Source organism: Dromaius novaehollandiae, chromosome 3, assembly GCF_036370855.1.
Source record: "Dromaius novaehollandiae isolate bDroNov1 chromosome 3, bDroNov1.hap1, whole genome shotgun sequence".
Taxonomy (NCBI): domain Eukaryota; kingdom Metazoa; phylum Chordata; class Aves; order Casuariiformes; family Dromaiidae; genus Dromaius; species Dromaius novaehollandiae.
In genome coordinates, this window is record NC_088100.1 from 9,974,115 (window position 1) to 10,000,944 (window position 26,830).

Genomic DNA, 26,830 nt, shown 5'->3' on the forward strand with positions numbered 1-26,830 from the left:
GGAGATGCTTTATTGTTCATCTCTAGGGCAGCAGTGGAGTCACAAAGCAGGTCTTCAGGGAGAGAAACATGTTTTTAGAGCATTGGGAAGTTTTCTGAAACATAATCTCCCGCTTCTAATAAAATTGCTAGTTTATCAAAACTATAGAAAGTTTCTAGAGTTCCTTCATATTCTGTGAAGAAATATCTCAACCAGTCTATTAATTCCCCACCTATCACAAAATTTTCTTTTTTCCCCCACTAGCTTTATGGAGTTACTTAGTTTTTGAGTTCCTGGGTTTAAAAAGTTCATACAGAGTTTTTTGTTTGTTTGTTTGTTTGTTTTGTACTTCACCACTCCAGCCTTATAGATTGTAAATACTGAAATAATGCAAGGATTTTATTAGGTTGTTGCTAGTTCCAGTTGTCACCTGTTTCCAGAAAAGGCATCTCTGCTCTCACAATAATATTCCTTTCCTATTTTCAAATCAGTTTGGTTTTCTTCTCATTAACTTAGAGATATCAAACCTTTCCATATTGTAATGCCTGTTCCCACAGAAGGAAGAGAAAGGAACTGTACTCCCATCTAACAAGGGCTAAGGCCTTGCATTTTAACTGTCAGGATGGGAGCAGGGGCACATTGTCTCCTCTGTTGTGGTTCCTGACCCTTATATTGAGAACATCTACGTAACATTTTGGCTATTTTCACTGAGAATGATGCAATAGTGGATTTTCTTTGCTCCTGAGTGGCATATGGACCATCGGCCCCATCTAACCAAGAGAATTACAATTATAAATAGGCTAAGAAGAAGTGAGGAACTTTAAATGGTGCTGATTAAAGATGATTTGATTTACTGATGCGGCCATGGCTCTCAATACTGACTGAACACCCAAAATTTTTGTGCAGATGCGCTTACGTAGAGTAATTGAATTCTTCTCAGTAACATTTTTACTCCTTTCATGTTTGCTTTCCGTGAATATTCTATAAAGTGAATTTAATGGCAAAATGCATGCAATAATAGTCACTTTTAAGCAAATATTGGAGAATATTCTGAGCCTATCAATACTGAATTTGGATATGCAAATATTAGCATTGTAGTTCTGAATATTTTCAAAGAACTTGGTGTGAACATTTGTCTAAATATTTCTTTTCACCAAAACTCCATAATTTTCAGTTTACTCAGGATGAGTAAAAATATTTCATTTTTCTTTGGTCTGATAAAGTTAGAGTAGTATGGCTGTGGAAGACAATAGAAATAATTATCGATAGAAATAGATGGTATTGTATCAAAATAATTTCTACATTCATGTTTAGGTACCCATGAACTTGGAATTAGGGCAATTAGAGCCCTGCATCATTCTGTCTGTGAGTACTCTGGGTAACCCTTAGTGCAACAACGCCGAAAAAATTCACCAAAATATACAAAATGAGCAGAAACACTGTTGTAAATAGCACCATTCAGGTCTATTATTAGAAAACAATAGTAGGCATTTTAAAGTCTATTTTCATATTTTTTACAAGAAATGTATTTGGACTCTGTGAACTTTGAAGGATAATACAGGGTGAAGGGAATTACAATACAAGAGCAAATATTGTCCAGGTAGTCCAATATTATATTTCTGACAGAAAGCCAATACCAAACACTTCAGATAAAGGGAATGAGCAATCCTCTTATGGACAATTATATTACAACCTAGCCAGTCCAAAACACTTTCATTTAGTGGTTGTCTTGTATTCTGAAATGTTTCCAATAGTCAGAGGTGACCATGTCAGAGTTATAAAATCTTATTTTCTCTTTTGAGAGTCCAGACTTTTACTGGTCTCAAGAAAGATTTGCAAATTATATTGAAGAAGAGAAAGTAAAACTAGAAAAGTTTGTGTGGAAATTGTAAGTGCCTTCTGCACTATTTTGCATTTAGGATGGGGGAAAAAGGGTAGAAAATAGGAGAAAAATAAAATTCAGAAACATAGGTACACAGTGCAAATATCAAAAAAAATTGGACTGAAATAAAATTTTGATTTAAACTAAAAATCTGGGTTTCTTTCAAAATCTTGTATTTCAAGCCCCAAGCAAATACTATTTGCAGTTGATTTTTTATTAAATCCTTTTTTAAAAAGAATATTTTTCAGACTAAAAACCTTTATCATTTCTTTATCACTTATTCCCCTCTTGTTTAGTCTCTATAAAAAATGGCTTCCTATTTTTCTTATCTAATCATTCTTACCTGATGATTATCTTGAGAAATTTTTCACATCATGAAGTAACCTACAGCACAGGTGAATCAAGGCACTCACTACTTTTTTCTGAATTTAGGCTAAATGTTTTCCCAAGGAAAGTAAGGTACATTTACAAAGCATAGCGTGTTCATGGATTCTCTGGAAATAGTAGTCACTTTTCAATAGCCATCTAAAATGTAGCATTAAAAGAAATAATGGGATATATGGTTTGCAAGAGAAACCTTGAGTCAAGTTGTCTCCCATAATTTGCTGTCTCCTTGCTTTTAAGTTTTGGGGTGCATAGTTGGTACTTTGAAACAACTGTTATTTGATCTTTAATAATGTTTTTGTTTATGAAAATCTAGTGATCTCTTATTTCTTTCTGGTATTTAATGTATCCAATTACGAATACATGTCTTTAAGGTGTTCTGTATAATGTGTAACACCAGACAGTGTAGATTATGTCCCCGACAGCCTCCTATATACATAGTTTATGCAGAAAAAAAGGAATGTAAACGAACTTGCAGTATTATATTAATTACCATGACAGCAAGGAGCTCATATGGTTTGAAATTTGTACATACATTCTTGGTATCTGCTTTCCCTAATGCAAGTGTTTCTATTAAAACTGAATTTGTCATTTTCTTTGACATCTGTTATTGACAGCTGTGACGAGTAATGTTTCTCCTGTCTGAAGACTGCCTACCTAGTTACTCAGGGAGACGTAAGGACCTCTTTCAGTGCTCTCGAGGGGGTGGTACTGAACTCCTTTTGCCACATGCTTAAAAGATATATATGAATATTTTCTTTCATTACCAAATTAATTTCTTTTTTCCTTCTTTCTTCCTGTCATATCATCTCCAGGCAGTAGGTGATTGATGCCATTTATTGCATAGGACCAACTCTGAAAGCTGTCCTTACACTGTATATCATATATATTCTTTATAAAAACCTTCTTCTCTCCATTTCTTTCCTCTGCAAAAGCCTGGTTAGAGAGACAAATATTACATAAAACCCTAAGGAGGAATGATCAGCAAACTCACTTCTGCATCTAATGATCCACTTAATTTCTCTGGACCCAGTTTGAGATGTTTCTTGGAAGTGTTATTTAAGCATCTTATGTGAATTCATCTGCCACACAGACAAATCAGAAAATGGAGATTTGTTAGCCTGAATTTGGAAAATACGGAATACTGATAAGGCACATGGATGAAAATAAAAGAATGATATAATTTTCACCCATGTCTCCTGTAGCCAAGAGTATATTTGTCCATAGACTAGGAATGTGACTTTTGAGCATACAGGTGTATCAAGGATAGCTTTCCTTTAATTATTTTGTGGACCGTGGCCACCCAGATGTCAGTGATTACATCTACACCAGTAAACCAGCATTGGAGCTTTTTCTGTTACCCTGAAACCAATCGCTTCAGCCTAGCTATGTCCTTACTCCATTACCTCCAAAATCGGGCTGTGGTGTGGGGGAAGGGGGCACAGCCAAACTACCAATTAGCTACAGTTCTTGACCTATTTTAACTCCTCTACAAGGCTCAGGAATTGTTGGAAGAATGCTAAGCCTCAGGCCAAAACTGTGCTAAGATCCATTCGAATAATTTTACAGAATGGGCAACTGGATGCATTGCCTATGCCCCAACATGAGTAATTTCCTGCTATCAGCCTACGCCATGTACATATTTATGTACTTTCATATTTATTTATTTATTTATTTATACACATACATGCACACATCATATAGGTATGCAGCATCTCTAACAGACTTGTAAAACTCATGCTGATGCTACATGCCATAGTATCTTCACTGGCCAAATTAAAGGCAGTGTGAATATGCTGATACACGCTGCAATCACACATCTTCTTACAGTGTAGACATACCGTAATAATGAGTGTCAGGTAAGGTCTCGGTTCAGCTCTAATCATTTTGCACTGCTCTGTGGTACAGCGAAAGCATTTTATCTGCAAGTGGAGAGCACTCCCAGCAGAGGGATATTCTCTACTTTTAAAAGTCAGTACAGCTGATTCCCACAAATGTCATGTCAACCCTGTGGGATGGCCATACACAGGACGAATGACAGAGCAGAGAGTCTTTTATTAGTCCATTATACAAATGGTATAAGGTAGAACAACCCTCGATATTTTAAATCAGGTCATAGGCTTTCGTATGTCCCTTTCTGACTACAGGAATCTGATCATGCTTAATTGTACAAATTTTGAGAATAAAACAAAACAAAGCAAACTCTTGTGTATTATATTTTTATCTGCAACATACTGAACAAAATTAGAAGGTGGATCTATGGCATATTTATTTTGTGGAGAGGAAAACAATCAGGATATAATGTTTTATTTGTGTATAGAAGTGACAGTATTGCTATAGATCACCCTTTTGTGATGCAGAAGAAAAAGGGAGTATGGTAGGAGAGGAGATGTGAGGGTGTACTGACTCATTCAGAACCACCCTAAGTAATCTTTAAGATTTAGGCATGCATATTTTTTTCTATTTAAACATTCAAACAAGTTGTTCTGTGGGCAAAAAAGGCATGAATTCAGGTCTTCTGTGCATTCCTGTCCTGTGTCCACTCATCTGTCTACAGCAGAATCTTACTATTTTACCCATGTTACCCAGATGTCCTTCTACCATTCCTTCAGTCCCCATCTACATCTCCCATCTGCACCTCTTCCTACCTCACCGTCCTCTCATCCTTTTTCCTCTAACTCCTGGCAGTGAGGGAGACCACACGCATGAGCCTGTTTGGACGGGCACACGCGCTGGCTGGCCAGCCAGGATGCATGGGAGGGGTGACTAGCAAGGGCAACAGAGCAGATAAATGCTGTGCATGAGACTTCCTGGCAGTGGGGGCACTAATTTGGGTGCTTCTCCTCTGCCAAGCTTCTGATTTTGCTGAATGTGTAGGTATTTTATTATCCTCCAGGGCTCAGCTCCCGTGACAAATGTTGTTGAAACTGGCTAATAGGTTCAAAAGTTATTAGGCGGGAATAGCAGATAGCAGATAGTGTGATCATGCAAGCTTCATTTCTTTAGGAAACCAGGCTAAACATGGATTTGCATTTTGTAGGTTACAGCCACAAGACAGCAAGATAGACATTACAATATAACATCAGACTAATTGTCTGTTTTGTCTAGTATCCAGTGCCAGTGCTATTTGCTTCAGATGATGTTGTAAGAAATACTGTAGCGAGCAATTAGGGATTAACCTCTCCATAACAGAAGTTTCTTAATTCCCATCAGTTAGTGATTAGCTTATCCTCTGAAGCATGAAGGTTTATATCCCTTATGAATTTTTGTTTAATCTAATATAATTGTGGATGTTCTTGTTATCCATATAGCTGCTTATCCTCTTTTTTTTTTTCTTTTGATCCCACTGTGTTCTTGGCCTCAGTGATATCCCATGGTAATAAATTATTATGGAAATAAAAATCTCTATCCCCAGCATTGTCCCCTATTCTACAATGTAATTACAGGGAAGTATATAGAAAAAATGGGAAGACACACTGTATATAGAGCATGTTTTCCAAACAAAGCTACGTGAATTGTCATTCAGTACCCAAATATCAAGCTACTACATTGTCCTGTTTACCACACAAGGTAGGATTCATCTCGCCTAACCTCTGCATCTGAATTTGCCACCTTAGACTCCATTTTATAGAGAAAAGATACTTTTATGTGACAATAAATCAACTGTAAGAAGAGATGAAAAACACCTTGAAAGTACCACTTGCCCTCCATTCAGTGTAGTAGGAATTTTGACAGCTAGCTCAGGTAGGGAAGTTTATAGTATAGATGTGTATTTTCAGCCAAATTAACGCTTCTCTTGATAAGCAGCTAACTTCAACTTTTCCTGCCAGAGAGATACTGAGTAGCTTTCTGCCATTGCCATGGTTTAATAGGTAATTTCATAGGATTTTGTACCAAACTCTCTAGTTGTACCGAATCCTTCACTCGAGTGGAATTCCCAGCAGACAGGTAGGATAAATCCAGGCCCTACTTTGGTTACTTAACTGAGCTGTCTAAGCAAAAAATCCAGCTGCCTACACCTTCCTCAACTGGGGCTTTGGGCATGTCCAGAGAGTCATTTTGCCCAATAATGTCTGAAGCAGCTCTGGAGAAACCTGTCTCCACTGACCACGTACAGAGTGTAATACAAATTGATTCCTAACTTCATGAAAGTCATCATAGACTTTTTGCCCTGACAAATCATGTCAGCTTTCTCTGTTTGGTATTTCTCAATTTATGTTTCAGGTATGCAGGTGTGCATTCCTTGTGGTAAATGCAAACTGAGCATTTAGCTTAATTGCTCACTTACGTAGGACTGTTTCTGGACTTGAGGTCTCAGAGATGGTCTGCCTTGAATTCTGAAAGGACCAAGAAGTGTACCCTGGTACAGCGTGTACTGCAAATTTCATCCAGGGTTTCTGTGAGGAAACCAGGTAAGTCAAGGTTATTGCTAAGACATGCTTACTGATAGCATCACTGAGCAACCTGATGGAAGAATGATATGCTAGAAAAGCAAGACTGGTCACAATATCAATAACCAGTGTGAACCTTCTGACCATTCTTCCTTCACTTGAAAAGAATGAAATGAGGATCACAGTGCCAGTCGCATTTATCTCTGTCTCTGAAATTATGGTAAAAAAGATTTTGAGAGCTAAAGAGTTGGGAACCCACTGTTGTCATGAGTGCCTCATTTCCCTTTTATCCTCTTGCCTTTTGTTTTTTGTGATCTGAGACACATCCTCTTTTATTCCTTAATTAGAGAGTGTGAAAGTGTAACCTCATGCATATCTGTGTGTTTGAGCAGCTTTCAAGCCCACAATGAAAGTGTGCCAGAAAGTTCTCACACTCTGAACAACTGTAAAAGAAAGACCCCTAAAGTCATTCATTAAGGGCTGTGATTTGATGGGAGAAATAGCAACAAAAGTGTTGGTATTTTTCTACAGGCTCAGTGACCTGACTTTTAGGTGAACCTAAATGTCTGACTGGCTGTTCTTCATTACCTTTAGTTCTCACAGTGCATAATTAAGACAAGTGAGAAATATGACTGCAGATATTGTCCATATTAGTTGTGTCCCAGATTTAAATGAGAACTAAGATGGCTGATGATGGTTAACAATAGTAAATTTCTCTTTCCCCCCGCCCCGCTAATTTTACTTCTGCTGTGTACTTATTTGCCATTCTTGAAATGTCCATTCCTATATTTTCCCCTTCTACTCCTGTGGGTCGCTTCAGTAGGAGTAGCTCAGTGATGGTAGATTTTTGTTTAAATGGATTTGCTGAAAGATGGCTTGGATTAAGTATGATTTGTTCTATTTTCAGTCAAAGAAAATAGCTGTTATTTTGCAGTAGCATTTAATAAAGGCTTTCTGCAAAATAGTCAATGGTGTTAGATTATATCTTTGTTACAACATCAGTAATGGAAAAGGACAACCTGAAAAATAAGGTGAAATCAAGATGTTTTTATTTAGAGGAATAATTTTGATTTCCCAGGAAATAATAAATACATCACTATATGTTACTTTCCATTTACCTCTGAAGATGCAAAGCAACACTGTAGTCTGTGTTTGCCTAATTCTATTTGACAATAACAAAATAAATTCACTATTGTTTATTAGAGATTTTTAGAGAAGGCAGCTAACTTATCTTTGATTTGAATTTCAAATACAACCTTTTTAAAAAACATAGCTAGAGATATTCATCTAAAATATTAATAAGAAATTTACATTTGAGAACATCTAATTGTAGTCACTACTCTCACATTAACAGTCACTTGCTGTTTGCTTTTTGGAAATTACAATTTTTATTAGAAGTAACACCACAATGAGCTGACACTTTCAGATGTATTTCAGCATATGTTATTTTTGCACATGGAAGAAGAATTGCATGGAGATGTTTAAAAAACAAACAAAACAATATCTTTATTTTAGAAATATCTTTCATTGTTCACAGAAGTAAGCTTTCTGCTCACAAAGACTTAAGGCACTTGAATTTAAGAAATTATATCTAACTATTACATTATATCTAATTCAAACAATACATTATGGTTCCACATATATGGAAACTTTATTGAGAAATCATGCAAAAAAAAGATTTTTTTACAATCATTCAATTACATAAAATTTTGGGGTGGAAGAAGAGGTGGAGGAAGAATGAAAAATGGACACTGTTATATTACCACATTATTATCCCACACGTAAGGGGAGATATTAATTTTGTCTTTAACTCCCTGATGGGAAGTTACAGAAAAGAAAGAACCAGACTTTTCCAGGAAGTGCACTGTGGAAGGATGAGAAGTAACAGTCACAATTTGCTGCAAGAAAAATTCTGATATATTAGGAAGATTTTTTTTTTCACTGTGAAGGTGGTCAAAAATGGGAACACGTTGCCCAAGAAGGCTGTGGAATCTCCATCCCTGGAGACATTCAGAAATTAGCTAAACAAAGCCCAGAGCAACCTGACCTAACTTTGAATTTGGATCTAACTTTGAAGTTTGTCCTGCTTTGAGCAGGGGGTTGGACCAGATGACCTGCAGACATCCCTTCCAATATAAATTATTCTATGAATTTATGATTTCATATAAATGTAGCCTGAAAATCAAAATCACAAATTAGAAGAGAACTAAATATTGGCGTTCCAATAACTGCTGTAGCATGCACAATTTAAATTAGGACCATGTAAAAAGAGCCAGTGTTCAGTTCAGTTCAGTGTTAGCCTCATGTTTGATTTATTGCAGTACTGTACTTCCATGTGTAGAGTTTGCAGTTATTGGAGCAAAATCCTGAAGTTCAGTCTTGTACACTGAGTACGCATGAAAATAGAGCTGGGCAGAGGCAACATTGGTTGAACCAGGATGAGCAGGACATGTATTTCAGATTAAACCTATATGTAAATATTTTGCTGAATTTGAATCATACTCCTTATATTTGTCTAATAAATCTGGAATTAATTTATTCATAGTAAATAAGTTGAGTAAATCCATTGCTTAGAAGTAAGAGTACTTCTCTTTTCCAAAAGCTGTAACAAGACAACAGTGGCAGATATGTTTATGAAATCCATCAAGATATCAAAGAAAAAAAGTCATGAGTGGATCTGATTGATTAAAAGTAACTTTATTTATGGCGCTTTTAGCTTGAACCATAAATTTAACATAAGTGGACAAAGCAATAAAGTAAATAAAAGAATCAGATCTATTACATTCACTTCAACATACATCTGAAATGGCAGTGTATTTTATTCAACTTTTCGGACGTTATGACACATCTTCAAAGCCAGGATGTGAAATTCTTTTATCATGCAAGCTAATGATCATTTTTGACAAATGTCTTTAAATAATTTTTCCTTCTTTCTTTGAAGTATCAGAGGCTGGGATTTTAAGGAGGAAAAAAGAGAGTTTGATGCCCTGTTCTCATTGAATGTTAATGGGAGATGGATGGCTAAATATTTATTGAATACACACTTTTGTGTATATATATCAGGAATTGCTTTGAGAAGCCCCTTTAATAAACTGTATATCCTTGATAACTTTTAAAGCATTTGAAGAAAAAGGATTACTTTTATTGATTTTGGGGTGCTAATAAATTGTAGTTTCCTCTTACATATTTTGTAGAATAATATCCTAGCTAGCAAGAGTGAAATATATTTAGTGAATCATCAACTACTTCCTTAGACTTCTCAAATTAAATAAATGCCTGTGCTTATTGCATGGCTGTGAGGTTATCAGTTTGTCATCTTCCAGGGTGTTTCTAAGTGCAAGAGAACGTTCAAAAGACACAGATGTTTGTTTATAGAGGTGAGGCAGAAAACATTTTAATAGTGTTTTCATGTCTTGAACCACGGTATATCCGTAGCTTTCCATATTTTTGTAAAACTGCACATTTCACAGCTGCCTAGTGTCTCCAAACCTCCCCAGTTTTAGCACCAAGTCTGGCTGGTCTCATAAAATGGATTATGCAATGTATGTATGATGTTCTTCTCAAAGCAATTTGGTAATTAAGTAGTCGCATATAGCAAAAATTATTGGCAACATGAGTTAACAGAAATGTTATATGTAAAATATTGATTTTGCCCATTCAACCGATACGAAAATCACTGGACAAAGCGATAATCAGCACTGCCTCACTTAAGTGCTCAGCTCCAGGAAGAGAAGTCGTCAGTCTGACATACATTCGTTAGGCTCTCTCTATAGGCAGACTGGGGCCTGTTTGGTATCTCCACTGAGATTAACAATACCCACCGCGTGTAACAGTGGGAAACGTGTGGCATTAGGAAATGTCACAAGGGATGCCTGAAACCCTGACTCTTGCCTCTGGGAAGCCTGCAGTTAGGTGGGTATGGCAGCAACAGTGCTCTCTTTCTGAATAGTAGCTCAGATTAATTCCTCATCTTGAAAGGTTCTGAATTTACATGATGCGTAAGTACTTTTTAGCCACTTGGCTGTGTAGTATTATAGGTGAATGTATTTCCATTACTCCTGTTAACTGGGCCCACTGTGCAGGCAGGAATGGAAATCCCAGGGTCACAGAACGAGCAAGAAGGAATATATCTCTAATCCATTGTTAATTCATTCAGCCAAGGGTGGAGAGTCCTAGGCTGTTTATGTATTTAATACCAGAAAAACGCTGGTAAAACCTGAAAAAATAAGGCCCACTCCTGCCAAATGCTTCTTCAGAAATGGCTGAAAAAAATATAAAAGTCTTAGTAGAGACTGTGCCTGCTGGATCAGAATAAACAAATCCACCTCTGGTTAGCTATCAAACTACAGGAAGCTCAATGGAGGACTATAGTTCAGTAATTATTTCTTCTTTTTGAATCTATATTCTGTTAGCTGATCAATGCATTAAGCTGCAGTAGCAGACCTACAAAGCCCAGAGATTGTAATGTGATCTATGAAACTCATTCACACCAGGATTTGATTGATGAAGAGTCTATTGATTTGGGAAAAAAAGGATTTTTTTTACATTTAAGAGAGTATATTTCAATAATGCTGGAGCTCCAGCTCTTGGGTTTTGAAAGAATCTGTTTTATTCAGTGCAAAATCTGCATCTTTCCCAGGGTGATTTTGTTGCATCTTGCATACTAGCCAAAAAAAATTATCAAAGTGTTTCTTCAGAACAGCGACATTGTCCATTTTGCTTGTAGTTTCATGCAAAAAAAGCTATTGGCAGGGACTTTTTAGTTCTTTGAAAACTGCTACATTGCTGTGTCTGTTTAAAGAAATGAAACTCAGGTAAGTGAACCGGATCTTCCATTCTGTTGCATAAATACAGGCACTAGTATACATATTCAGAGCATCTCTCTTGAGGCACAGAGATTGTCGAAGTTAGATGGATAGGTGCCCTAAGCCATATAGTCGTTCGTTGAAGGGAGATAAGCAGTGCAAGAGGGCACGGTAGCCCACAGAGGACTCAAACTGTCTTTGGCAGTGCCTCGAATCTGGAGCAACCAGCACTCCTGCTCTTTGGAAATTTTGTGTTTGGACCAAGCTTAGTTCTTAGACATAGATGATCCAGCAGGAACTGAAAGCACAGGACATCACGCCTTACTGAAATTAGTGGGCTATTTCATGAAGGTGTTATGGTAAAAGGCAAACAGAAGTTTCTTAGAGCTTTCTTCCTTCAATCTGCAGACCCATTTCATATGTTTGTTGTGCATCTTTTTTTTTTTTCTCTTTAAAGAAGGCAATATTCTTCTATTTAGATAGTCCAAGGTTAACAGTAATGCTTATAGTCTCATAATATTTTGCTGATCAGTTATACACCAATCAAGTTTTTTTTTCACAGAAAAGCCTTCAATTAACCCCCCAGTGATTGGGAGGTGGAATTTCCAGATTAGTGCTGGAGAATTCTACCTCCTATCACCAGGGGTTTAATTGAAAACTTTTCTGAGAAAAATTAATTGGTATAAAAACATCAGTAAAATAACCTAAAATACAGAGAACACTGTTAATTTCAGTCTATTTAAAAGAAAGAGGGGAAAAAAGATTAAAAAGGAACATTGAACAAGAAATAAACAAAATTATTACAGCAACACAGAGATTAAAGAGAAACTTGTGAAATGTCCCTGCAAAGTCACAAAATGCAGAAAAACTTACCTTTCATTTAAATTATAAAATGCTAAAAACAAGCAAGAGAAATTAGCTTCTTTTAGTAACTATTTCACAGTCAGCTGATTTACTTTAAATTCAGAGACATAAATCATATTTTAATAATCTCTCTCCCAGTATGAAGTCCCTATACAATCTGATATGTAGATTTTTTTTTAAGTAGATGCTTTCTTTGCATAACAAGAAGCTGTAATAAATTAAATGTAATCCAGGAAATCTTATAATGCAACTGTGTAATGAAAGAAAAGCTGCAATTTGAATCTACTATTGCAAATATATATATCTTTGCTAGTAATGAGAAATATCTAGTGTGAATGGATGTAGCTGTGTGCAATAAACCTGTCTGAACATGGTATCTTTAATATTGCTCAGATACATTTTTTTTGCATTAAGCATAACAGACTTTGACCTGCAAATTATGAAAAAGATTAAGATATGCATCAGCAGAGAGATTTATGTCTAGTGTTGACAAATTATTCATTAAAGTTTTATGTAACAGGCCCAGAGAGAGTATTAAATAAAATTATCATGGCCATTCTTATAAGTATATTCATCTTGAGTGAGGAGAGGTCATGGTAAAGTTTAGGACTGTTTACTTATAAAGCTTGTTTAATTGGGAAAAATAGAAATAAATGTTTTCTATTTGGCCTCTTTCATGGATTTTATCTTTATTACTTCTATCTCCCAAAATTGTGAAAGATCAACATCAATAAAAGTATATTTATTACATACAATTTGACTAATCATTTGCTTAATGTTTTCTAAACATAGTGAAAGATACAAAATTTCCTTTTGAAATTACCAGCACTTGTGTGTTCTTGTGAAAATTGCATGTTTTGAGCAAACATAGTTTTGTATCTATCTGGCATAACCATTAGTAAATAAACAAGGTAATTATCTGCGAAAGGACTTAGTTTCAGTGAAGAACAGCAGTGTTCCTCCTATAAAATGCAGCAGTTTGTGCTATACTCTGTTATACATTATACTTTTCTGTTGTCAGGTGAAAATTCAGCCAATGGCTGTTTGATTACTGTGGAAACATTTGAATTGATTTTTATTTCCTAATCTTGTACATCTATAAGGAAGACGTATGACCACTCGCATTGAAAGAACTGAACAACTCCTCTCTTGCTTTTGAACACAACATCGGCAGGTAGGAGAGAGGAAAAAAACCACACACACACATTCCCAAAGGAAAAAAGTGCTACTGGATTTCGGGGAATGAAGGACAGTATTATTTTAAAACATATTTTCTTCTCAACTTATGTGGCACCTGAAAAGGGCTCAGAGGAACAAGAGTATCTTCAATAATTATTGCATACCTCAAAATTGTTAGCAAATGGCCATATTTTCATTCATTTAATTATTTATAGCAATTTATTTATTAGGGTGTATATGAACTTTCTCTGAACACTGGTTGGTCATCTTGGGTGAGACCTACATCCAGCAGTCGTCCATGGAAATCTTCCCATTCACTAAACCTTGGAACCAGACTATTTAAACTCAGAGCACTAAAGACAAGAATTTAAAGCATCCCCAAAGAGTAAGCCCTACAGAGTTGCACTCTCTGCTTCCTATTTTTGCCTTATCCCAGCAAGAGAGACTTTTTTTGTCTCCTTTCTTTCTTTCTTTTTCTTTTTTAATGAGGAATATGTTTCCCTGATTTAGTGCAAAGCTGCAAATGGAATTATCTTCTCTAAAAGATTCCAATGGGAAGAATGAATCTCAACTACATGCAGAATTTCTGTTTTCCCATTTGCATCATGGATTTCATCTTGCTGCTTAACTAGCCTGTACAGGCACTTTGGCAATTATTCATAGGTGTTTTGTACAGAAGCTGATGCAGCGTGGTTTGGACTAGACTGTTGTGCGTGGCCCCACAGTTGGCTGAGTGATTTTAAACAAACAATAAGATGAAAGTCTGGCTATAGCTCTTACCACTGTTTTTCTCCCAAGCCTCTATATTGGCTTTATGTGTCTTCAGAGTGAATCAGCGAGTGCCATATGCTTCAGTGTGAAGAGTTGCACATGGGAAGGCTGAGTGTCACCATATGCATGAAAAAGATGGCATTGCCTTTTATTTTTCTTTTCTGAACAAAGGAGGAAATCAGAAGAAAACTCATGCTGTGTGGGTGTAGGACAAGGTTGGGAATTTAGCTTCAGACTGCATAGCAGTATGCACTTTCTGGATGAATTCAGTTGTAGGAGGAAGAAATCTCTATGTCTAAGTCCTTTCCTAACTTTTTTTCTTTTTTTTTTTCTATCTTTCTTTTTTCCGCCTCAAATATTTCATCACTTTGTTGCTGCTGCCCCTTACTGTTGTTGTCTGCCAGCAGACTGGCTAGAAAACATAATTCTCAGGTGTGTAGGAGGAGACATTTTGTGATGGTCCAGGCAGAGTTTAGCAACAATGACTCAGAACAGAAGAGATTTACAGTTTTTAGGAAAATGATTTATTTAAAATCCATAAAAGGATAGGTTTAACAATGTAATAATGAAAAAATGCCTGTCCCTTGTATCAGCATAGCAGAAGCCCAATTTCCCATACAGGGAAACCCAGGCAGTTTCTAGCAGAAGCAAATTTCTCCAGGTAGTTCTTTTTCCTCATTCCTGCAGCTGTGCTTTAAAGCAGCCTGGAAACCAAGGATGTTACAATGAGATTCCCTTTCTCAAAAGCTTTTTCAGGTTAAAAAAAAAAAAAAAGAAGAAAAAAAAAATCCCTCCTCCATCTCTCTGGATAACTCCTTGTTTGTCTGGATAATTTACTCAATTCCCTGCACTCCTATTTCCATGAGTTATATACAGGAACAATCATGCATCTTTTCATTAAAGATGACTCAGCTCCAGGAGCTATGCACCTAAATTACTGGGTAAAGAAAACTCTAAATTGGCCTTCTAAATTAGGCAACCCAGATCTCATCCTGCAGCTATCCAAAAGCATGAGTGGATGTTTTGGAAAATTTAGCACAATTAAATCCAGTTATTTTCTCCAGCTTTATTATGGTGGAGAAGCTGAAAAATCAGAGATATCCAGCAAGGAGGAACAAAGCTCATACCCTGGTATAAATCTATGCTACACTGAAATAAATTTATGCAGTTCTATGTCAGTAGAAGATGTGGCCTAGGAGTCACATACAAGTCCCATAGTTGAACCCCTAGTATTCTTCCAATGTTACTGTTTTTTCAAAATTGTTCAAATTGTGCCAAAACCATTTTTTTTTTTAATTTTAGCACTGGATATACTCATTTTTTGTTTATGTCCATCATACAGTATAATTCTCATTATCAGGAACATTACCCATTTATTGTATGTACATTCTTATTTCTGCTTTTTATTCCACTGCTCCTTGCATCCTAAACTACTCTTTTGGCTTTCCTTCCTCCATTTGCATATATAATCCTTCTCATATTTTTTGTTCTAAATCAATTCCTATAATCCCTTACTCTGTAATAGCATTTGTCATCAATAGAAATCAAATCCCCAACACATTGAAGGAAAGTGAATTTGCAGGTACTGGTTGCTAGTAGTCAGTAGTAATAGAAGCAGTGGGGAATCCTATTTGCATAAAAAGATCCATATTTGATGCAGACTGATGCAACTTTCATGATGGGTATAAAATTTTCCTCTACCATGGTGCCATGGGGACAAAGCAGATAATATTCTACAGTAGTGTTACAGAATCATTTTTGATAATCTTTTGTCTGAGATGTATAATAAAGGTAGGAGTGTCTTTTGATAATCAGTGAGGCTGGTTCTGAATCTCCTACTATTAACGCTACACTAGAACTGAAGTAAAAAGCCTGAATTTCCAATTACAGAAAACTCCAAAATTTGGAGAGATGAGATTGAAGTGTTTTGTTGTGAAAGGACAAAATCATTTCAAAGCAGTTTTAAGAAAAAGGGTTTTAAGAAAACCTTTTCACTAACCAGTAAATTATCAAAAATAAATAGCATTGAACCTAAAGATCCCAATTTTCACATCACCTGTGGCTCCTGGTATCTTTCTAGGTCCTATGTGATGGACAGGAAGTGGAATCTGACAGGGCAGGACATAACTGGGCAACAAATAAGTGGACATACAGGGCATGTGGAAAGGACTCTGAAATCACTGAGCTTTGCAATACATACTTTATAACTCCCCTGACCAGTCTAAAAAAATATGATTTAAAAATTCCAGTTTTTCAGGTCTGTATCAGGGAAATACTAAGAATGCAATACTCCTCGTGCACGATTCCTCTATTAGTGCATATGGTATAGGAAGCCAGCTTTCCTGACTGAATACATCAGCAGGAAAGCAAGCAGGTTTTCATAAGCTCTGGCTGAATTTCACTGGGTGTTTATCAAAACCTATATTTTCCTAATAAGCATTTTGGTCTTGCTGAATCAGCTTCTTCTGGCAAGAAAAAATTCCTAAACAACTTTAATCTGTGCCCAATAGATATTTCACCCTGAGGATTTGTCAAGTTAATAGAGCCTACCCACTTAGAGAAAGAGGGAGGAGGCCTTTCTAATTGGTGCCTAACAGCTTACACTTAAGGGTCATTAAGAGACAATACTAGAGATAACAGTCTTAATGGCCCTAGCCCCCTCTCAGGGGGAGCACTCAAGGTAGCAGGAACAAAAGGGAACCAGACTGAAAGACCCAAGGACACAGCAGGGTCTGGACTGGCTAAGAGAATGCAGATTGACTTAGTTCTGCCCCAGTAACTTAAGAGGAAAATTTACCTCCTTCGACTTCTAGTGAAATATCAGCTTAGATGAGACTAACTACAAGACAGAAGGATGGTTGGATGGAAAGGTAGAATACAGACAGAACACTTCATTGTTTTAAAATTTGTTTTCTCTAATGTATGCTACCAAGCACTAAATAGAATTATTGTCTTTGGGGAAGAAGTTGGTCAAACGAACCAGCTCAAGTTTCTGAATGGAAAAATACATAGTTGCTTGAAAGCTATTCAGTCTGGTCATGATGTCAAAAACAGTTAAAAAGAAGAGCTAAGTCTAAGGTTTCCAGTTTCCATGTTGTGACAGAAAAGGGCAAAGCTGGTTCCCCTCGCATTCCCAGGGCCCCCCTGCACACAGGGAGCTGAAGTTCAGTTCCTGCGCTGTCTCCAGTTACATTGACCTAAGAAACAGGAAAGCGTAACTCTGAGATATTCCAAGCTGGCTTGATGTGCAACAGTTTTAGTCCCCAGACCAAGTCTTTTATCAGGATTTATCAGCTCCATCATGATGTGGCTGTCCTACTTCCAGAACTCGGATGGCAAGTGCACTTGGTAGATTGCTGTAATATGAAATACTACAGCTTCAGTAGCTAAGGCACCTCAGTTACTCCTCCATCATGCTCCATTGCATAATGTAGTCATGGTCAGAGAAACCTAAGTGGTGCAGAGGTTCAGCTAACCCTGTCCTGAGACAGGTTGTTTCTCATAACTCTTCCCTGCAAATCCCCAAGACAGCTATAAAAAGGGGTGAGGCTGAAAGGTCAGCCAATTAGCTTTCCTATCTGTGAAGAAATAGCTTTTCTAAGCTTATTAATGTAAAAATACAGCATGAAATTGTCAGTTGCTATAAATCAGTATAGCTCCATTGATTTCAGTGGGGCTGTGTTGTTCTATACCACCTGAGCTTGTATTGTCTTTTATATTAAATAATAATAAAAATCCTTACACTGAAACAATCTTACTACATTTCTTCAAATACACACTGAAAAGTCAGATGCTTGTTTTCCTAAGCAAACTTTATTCAACTTCCATACATCATCCTATTATCTTAAATGCCATTGATCTTCCATGGGAAGCCTGCCTATTTCAGTGCATCTGATAGATGATCCTCACTGGACAGGTTTCAAAGATTTTTGAGCTCAGAAAGGTTCAGCTAATCTGATTTTCTGTGTGATACAAGCCTTGGACTTTCATTTACTATCCCCCATGATGAGTCTAAAATCTTGAGTTTGCTAAAGTCTGCTCTCTGGAAAGACAAAGAACTTTGGGATCCAAAAGCTGTGGGATCCAACTTCCCCTGTCAAGAACTCCCCCATTGTTCTGGTGGTTGACCTTCCTTGTCAAATATTTGTGGGTTTTTTCCTCCTTCCAAATTATCCGGCCCTGCATTCTGTTTTTTGATGAATAGTCCATTATCCATGCATACTATCTATCACATGAACTGTATAAAGTTATCTTCAATTGGTCTTTAATTGGTATCATCACCAACCTCAGTCTTGTTCCTTTAGAAGAAGGTAAGCACTGATCTTAACTCTTTCCTCCGTCTCTGTCTTTCCACTACAAGGACTCCATAAACATCTATATTTCTAGTGTTAAGTATTTGCAGAATGACTGCAATGTTCAGATGCCAGAAAATAACTATGTGATCTGGGGTGGTCAATCTCCCTGATCCTATGAGACACTTCTTTACCATGTCTTCATATGCCTGACCACCACAAAACACATTTCTGACACCTCAGATTGACAAGCAGAGAAGTAGACATTGGAGCTCTTCTCAAGGGAGGAGATTACAAAACTCCCTGGGGATCATGTCACTCCACTGTGCATGTACCGGGGTCCCAAAACAGGCTGGCAGTTGGCCTCAGAAGTTTCTGCTGCCAAGTTCCTTCCCAGAACTGAGGATCTGGATTACCCAAATTGCCCTTCTGAGCATGGTTTCCTTGTTGGTAACATGATTTAAACCTGACATGGGGATTAAACTTGCCATGCAAATGCAGATCACGAGCCTGGAGACCACAGGTTGGTGATGGTATTTGATTTTCCTCAGCTTTTCTTCATAAGGATGATTTTTATTTAAAAAACAACATACTTGAATTCATTGCTACTGTAAGGACAGAAAAGGTCATAAACCCCTTTTCACAATCAAGCCTGCACTTTTGTAGAGTGCAGCTAATATAAGCTCTCCGGAATTAAGTGGCTTTGGTTCACAGCTCAACGTACTATATAGCAAAAATCCTTCATCCCTTAAGAATGTACAAATTTAAAATGATATATCACATATACCATTGGTTAGTATAAACTTAACCAAACATGTTAATACATTAACCATACTCCTGACAGACTCACATAATACTTCAGCCAACATTCTGCAGCTCTGATAAGAAGAGCATTTCCTAATGGCCCAGGATAATACTTAGCTTCAATTATATGCCCTTTTTAAGTATATGGCTTTTTGGAACTTAATCATGTGCAGGGGAGTATTCTGACTATAGATATGCTCCATAATAAAGACCTATTAAAAAAAAAAAAAAAAGAAATTCCCAACCATTAAAATAAATTTGTGTGCTAAGGTTACTTGTTACTCTTAATGTTACTAGATTTTCCATTGTAATCTCAACATCAGATCAAAGAAATCTAAGTAAGGATGTTATAGTAAATCAAAGCATAAACTCGAGGAAAACTATTTTGCCTTCACCTTCATAACAGTAAAATCAAATCATTTCCCAGAGCAACAGAGATGTCAAAGTCTTTTGTAGTATTCAGCTTCATATTTGTTTCAAGTCTTGGGCTTCACTTTTCACAGCATGCTTTCGATTTCCATCACATAAATCATAGAAATTGCGAGTGGGTAATATACACGAGCAGTTCCTTATGACATTTCCAGCACACAGTCTTCATTATGCTTCTTCATTTTAAATAAAAATTAACTACGCTTGGAGCTGTGCAATGATGTTGATACATTATGCATATAAAAACAGGACTAATCTTTCAAGCACATACATCTATCTGGGATAGCACTAGCTATCTGCAAAAAGACAGGATGGTGACATTAACAAAAAAATGGTTTTTTTTGTTTTCTTTTTTTATGTGCCAGGGAAAGCAGCTGAGTGGATAATGATGTTAGAGGATGACTTTCCAAATGTGCATGCTTTTTCATTTTTCTTTATTTTGTAGAAGACGCTGAATGTTTCTATTTTCTTATATTTCATTTGTTTTTCATTTAAAACTAGAATAGTCAAAAATAAATGCTTTGTTTAAAAATCTTCAGTGAGTTTAGCCTAAAAAAAGAGTGAGGTTTAAGAGAAAACATCCTACATTTGAATGAAAAATTATTATTATTATTATCACTGTCAACATTAGGAGGCTCAAGCATTTTAGAGTCCTTTAGAATGACATTACAAAGACACACACACACACAAAAATCATTTTTGTGTTTTGCTCAGAACTCTAATCCAAACATTTTGCTTTCTGGAATGTTGACATTATTTACTTATTCTTTTTTTTTCTTTCTTTTTTTAATACTCACTTCAATCTCCCTTTTCCCTTTACTTCTCCATCTATTTTTATTTTTGTTTAGCTCACTTCTCTTTCCCTTGTTTTGACTAGAACCTTCATAGGGAATTTTCATAGAAATAGGCACATTGCTTTGAAAAGTTTCTGGCTTGAAGAACTATCATTTTATATGAAAAATGCTACCAACTATTCTTTGACTAGCTCTACTTTTGAAATCCATTACTGTTGCAAATATGGCTTTGATCCTGAAAAAAATCCATCTTTGTAGATTTCTCAGCAGGATCAGAAACTAGAGCTACATTAAAGTCCAGGAAAGGACTTACCCTCAGAATAGATATCTTTCGCTAAGCTAGTTGTGTAGACTTTCTTAAAATAAAAGACAACTTGTCCAGAGGAGTGGACAGATTCATCTGTGTGGGATTCATCTGAAGAATGCAACTATCTACTTTAGTACAAGATCTCTTTTCTTTGCTTTTTCTGAAAATTCTTATTTGTCTCCAGATTAGAAAGTGACTGTAAATAATTAGGTTAGATGGGCACATCTATTCTGTAGATATCTTAAGGTCAGTGAAACAAATCCTATCCCAGAAGTTAAAGTCTGTTGATATAGGCCAATGCAAATTCTTGTGGCTATTTTCATGGGATGCAGAGTCCCAGCATGTAACTTAAGGTAGAATAACTGAAAACTGCAAGGCAGATCATAAAAGTATGCATGTGTGAATACATATACTACAGGCATATATATATTTACATATCTATTCACATATTCCCTAGTATATTCGCATATAGTTTGACTTCATATGCAGAATGACTTTGGCATAATCTTTATTATGCCCCTGTAACAATTAGCAGTGGGGTTTAGTGCTGCAAATAAGCATTCAAGGCTAATAATACAAGTATGTTAAATGAAATGTCAAATGACTTCCAAAAAACCCTTAAAATTAATAAATATGTATGAGACAAATCAGTCTGGGTGTCAAGTACTCTATGAAGAGATACAAAAGATTTATTTTTTCCAGCTGGATCCTCTTGCCCCTAAAGTCAGGCAGATTATAAGGGTTAGATCACAGCTCATTAGCACAGTGCGCAGGAGAGGGATTCTTTTCTCAAAAGGAGGTCAAAGGCATACATGCCACCTACTGCAGTATTTGCCAGTTTAATATTTGCTCAGCTGTGCCATTTATGGCTGGTGGACAGCAGCTGGAGGAAGGTCACCAGCGAGAGATCCAGGCTGCCTATCACAGGTGCCTCGCATAGGTATTACTCTACCGGACCAATAGATAAGACACCTAGGAACCGCATGCAGTCAGTGAAGAGAGTGAGCCACTACTGGAGAGTGGTCCCAGGAGTCTACCTCCTCATCAGGGAATCATTTATGCAGAGTTTTTTCAAGTGGGAGCTTCAGTGAGCTCTAGTCTACTTCAATCCATGCCTCAGAAATAATGGGAATAATGATATTTAAACACCCCTGTTTGTGGGGAGTTGAAATTCTAATTTATAAAGTGTTTTGTGATCTTTGGTTAATTGCACCATTCAAGGCGTTATATAGCTTATAATTTTAATGAAAAATCTCACTGAGGTAAGAGAGGTGTTATTCTCTCAGAGACAGGGAAATTATGTGGGAAACAAACTACCTCATAATGAGAACATATGTTTGGATGTGGGGTTGCATAAGACTGGAGGGAACCTTCAGCAGGAAAATTTACCTACTATATGTTAAATCAAAGCACAGGTAGTGTCCTAGATGCTTGCGACCATATGTTCAGTTCAAATGTTAAAATGTTGGTGACAATTTTGTTCAATTCAGCAAAACAAGAAGTTTTATACTGCAGATTTGTGGCTAATTCATTTGAATATGTAACATCTTTACTTTAATGTAACATAAAAAGAAGTTTTATTGAGCTTTTCTCCTATCAGTGTGTCCTTTTCCCATATAGAATTACCTGAGTGATGCTATTAGAGCAACATGTCATTTGCAATTTACTGTAATGACAAATTACTTGGGATGTTTAGACACAATTTTCCACTTTAATCTCTAAATTAGCATATATATAAAATGAGAACTCCTAAGCTAGGCCTTCACCCCTGAAGTCTGTCAGGACAGCTGTCAAGTAAAACAGGATCAGGTTTATTATTGTACAGTCCGGGTTTGGGGATGTGACAGAACATTTTTAAGGTACTACAGAATAATAACTTATTGCCTGTCAATACAAACTGTGGTAGCTGACAATATGAAAGTGTTTAGTCCACTCTACCAACAGTTAAATGTGCTAAATTAAAAACCAGTACATTTTGTTTCACAACAGCATTGGGTTAAGAGCATGTATGCAATCAGCTATTGCTGTTCATCTGATAGACTGTGATAATTGAACTGGATTTGATCATAAACCCCCACACTGATGAACACTGATATAAAATGTGATGAGAATTAAAACCACCTCCTGGCTGTTCACAAAAGAAAAAGCTGGGGGTTTTTTTGCTTTTTTTTTTTTTTACAGAAATCAAAGAAACTGCAAACAAAATGCTGTTTTCCTCTGTTCCTGCATGGGAGCAGTATTATTGCAGGGCAGCAGCACATTGCCCTCTGCACTTTATATGATGACAAAATTGTGACTTTCCATAGCCGGATATGAGCATGTCCTGAAATGCCACTCAGATTCCCACCTCGACTCAGTGGGAGGATGAGTTTGTTACCCAAGGGCAGTCTCTCCCTTCATATGTTCATAAAACAAGACCTGAGAGGGGTTTCGGTCTATTGAAGTCCTTATGGAATTTTTCATGCCCTATAATCATCTTCATGCTATTTGTCCTATTAAGTATATGAAAAAAATTGCAGCATGTGTTCATGGACTGTGTACAGATTCTATGCCAGAACTGGCACATGGATATTCCTTGAAACCAGTAAACACATAATAGTATTTTTCCTTCCTTAATTTAACAAGGTCAGGGTTTGACTGCATGTTAAGGGAACTGAAAGCTTTGTCTGTATATGTGTTCATTCTTCAGAGGAGCTCTGATAATTAAAAACTAGTGAACATTTTTTAAAGAACACAGTAAATCACCATTAATATTGGATTAATTAATAGTGGGAAAAAATGTTTTCAATCTTGAATACCATTGAATTTCACTCCAAGAAAGAATCTTTCAGAATATCCATCTGAGGTACTCATACAGCCACCATCGTTAGTCTCCCTCCCAAAGTGTTCAATATATTTTTCTCAGACTTTTTTCTTGTAGGAAATATTACTGATTCACAGAAAAATTTAAGTTGGAAAGGACCTCAGGAAGTCATCTTTTTTAACCCCCTGCTCAGAATAGGAGTAACTTTGGAGTTAGATGAGATTGCTCAGGGCATACTGTTGAGGTATGAATATTTCCGAGGATGAAGATCCCACAGTCATTCTGGGCAAACAGTGCTAGACTTTGATCTTCTTCAAGGTGTGGAAATTTTTTCTTATATCTAATCAGAATTTCCCTTACTGCAGCTTGTGTCTGTTGCCTCTTTTCCTTCTGCTGTGCACCTCTGGGAAGAGTCTAGCTCCATCATCTGTATAGCTGCTCCTTAGGCAGTTGTAGATACCAATAAAATCATCCTGAGCCTTCTCTTTTTAAGGCTGAACAAACCCATTTCTCTCAGCTTCTTCTCATACATCACATGCTCCATCACCTTAACCATTCTGGTGGCCCTCCACTGTTTTCACTCCAGCCTGAGGGTGTCTTTTTGTAGTGGAGAGGGCTAAACTAGACAGACTACTCCTCAGTGCAGTCTCTCAAGTGCTGAATACAAAATAATAACCACTTCCCTCTATCTGCTGGCTGCATTTGCTAATGCACCTCAGCATGAGGTTGACCTTCTTTGCTGCAATGGTGCACTGCTCACTTGTTGTCCATGAGGACCGACTCCAGATCTTCTTCTGCAGACCTGATTCCTAGCCAGTTGCCACCCGACCTGTACTGTTGCATGGAGTTATTCCATCTCTAGTGCAGGAGTCTGTCTGCCTCTGTTGAACTTCATGGTATTTCTGTCAGCCCATTTATCCAACCTGCCAAGATTCAGCCTTACCTTTCACCATATCAGCTGCTCTCCCCTCCCTGCCATGGTATTATCCTTGAACATGCTGAGAGCGGATTCCGTCCTGCTATCCTGATCATTAATAATGATGTTAAACAGTATTTGCCTCAGTATTGACACATCAGAAATAATACTAAAAGCCACTCGCCAGCTGGAATTCAAACTACTGATCACTATTCTTTGCTATATTTTGTGTTGTTTCTGTTTCGAATTCCTAATTCAAGCAATAACAGGTTCCCAGTTTATGTAAAAAAGACAATATTTGTAATTATTACAGGTCAGGTGACAAGCGCTCTGTGACAATGTATCCAATTACAAAGCAGGTTTTTCATCTCGAGATTTTGGCATGCACATTCTTAAATTCTGCATAGAAACCTCTATGTACAGCATTGTATGTGAGCTAGTCAGAAGAAAAAAACACTGGAATTGCCTCAAGAAACACTGTTCTCAGTCTTCCAGAAAAATGTGATGATGTTATCATTTCAAAAAAACTGGAAAATGATTATACTGTTATGCTAATATTTATCAGAACAAATCCCAAAGTCCTTGCATTTGTTCCATCTACAGCAATGCAAAAATCCTATTAACCTTTTTAACCATCATGTGATCAGTAATAAGTCAATTGTTTGTGATTATTGACAGTTTAGCATGCACGTGGCCATGCATTTATATTTAAAATGTGCTCTGTTAATTATGGACCTTTTAAGGAACAGTTGCATTCTTTATAAAAGTAGGATAGGCTAGTAGTGCTGAATTAAGCCAGCTAAGAGCATAGTTATTTCCTCCTGTCTTTTTGCCATTATTGAGATCCTTTCAGAAAGGGATTGGAATAGCCCTTAAAAATTCAGGGCTATCTGGCTCGATAAAAGTTAGCGATACTACATTAGAAATCTTTCTGTGAGCTGAAATGGTGTAATACAGAAAAAAATTCAAATAGTGTCAGTGTCATAGTCAAATTGATTGTTGGTGCTGGATTGCAACAAGTCTGGTCAAAGAGAAAGAGAAAGAGAGAAAGAGGGAGAGAGTGAGAGAAAGAAAGGAAGAAAGTTAGTTTATATACATTCTTTTGCCGTGATACACGAGCATCCAGAAGACAAATTTTACCATCTGTTTGCACCACTCCAGCAGCATTGAATGAATACTATTGTTTCAACCACACAACATCTGGACTAAGCCTCCTCATGCATCTCATCAGATGGACACACTTCCAGGCACAACTGACTAGAGTGTGGATCACAGGAAGAAATACAGAGGCGAAAGAATCTGCATGTCCATTTCCATGAGCAGATACAGACCGATGTGCACTTGCTCTGATCATGCTCCCAAATGGCCAGCTGGGAAATAGGTCTTCTCCAAAATGGATAAAGCTGTGTTATTTTGGTTCTGTGTTCAAGCAAACTGTGGGAAGCAGCGACAGAAGCAAGGAAGCACCAGATGTGGTACAGAGTATAGCAGCTTAAGCAGTAATATGGTTTCGTGGCTTGCAGGCTGAAGCTGATTTACAAGAGCTGGAAGAGGATACCCTCTCTTTGTGCCAGACCCACACTAAAGCTCTTTCCTCCTGAGAAGTCACTGCAGTACTTATCCTTCCTCCTAACTGAGCAGGTTCTCCAGGATCCAAATCCCAAAAGAGAGTGGGAAAACAGAATGGTTTGCCCCATCAAATGCAAAAGAGAAGCCCCCTTTATTTTAGATGTGTGATGCTTCTGTATGTTCCTAGAGAAAAAGTTGAAGGTGTGTGAAGGGAGGAATATCAGAGGAAAAGGAAAAGATTTGTCTCAGCAGGCCTTCCCACAATAACATCTTTGCCCAGGGTTATGTATTGCAGGTTCATTTGAGTCCTAAATGTTTTTGGATTTAGTTCTGTAAGCCTTTACGTTTTGCAATATTTATGCACAAAACTTATCCCATTTATATCTGAGCTTCTCTTTTTGAAGTGAGTGCTTCTCAATATGAGTAACAGTTACAGGAATAGACTTGTGGAGTTTCCAAAGCATTCAAGATATTGGATTCTGTGCAGGGATAACTGGATGAAATTTTGCATTAAACAGGTCAGACTGGATGATCTAATGGTCCCTTCTGGCCATAAAAGCGATGAATCTATGAGAAAAGCACTCTGAGATCATATGATGAAAAGCGCAATTAAATTGGCAAGTGTTATCTTGATGTTCCCATTACAAATCCCCTGAGCAAT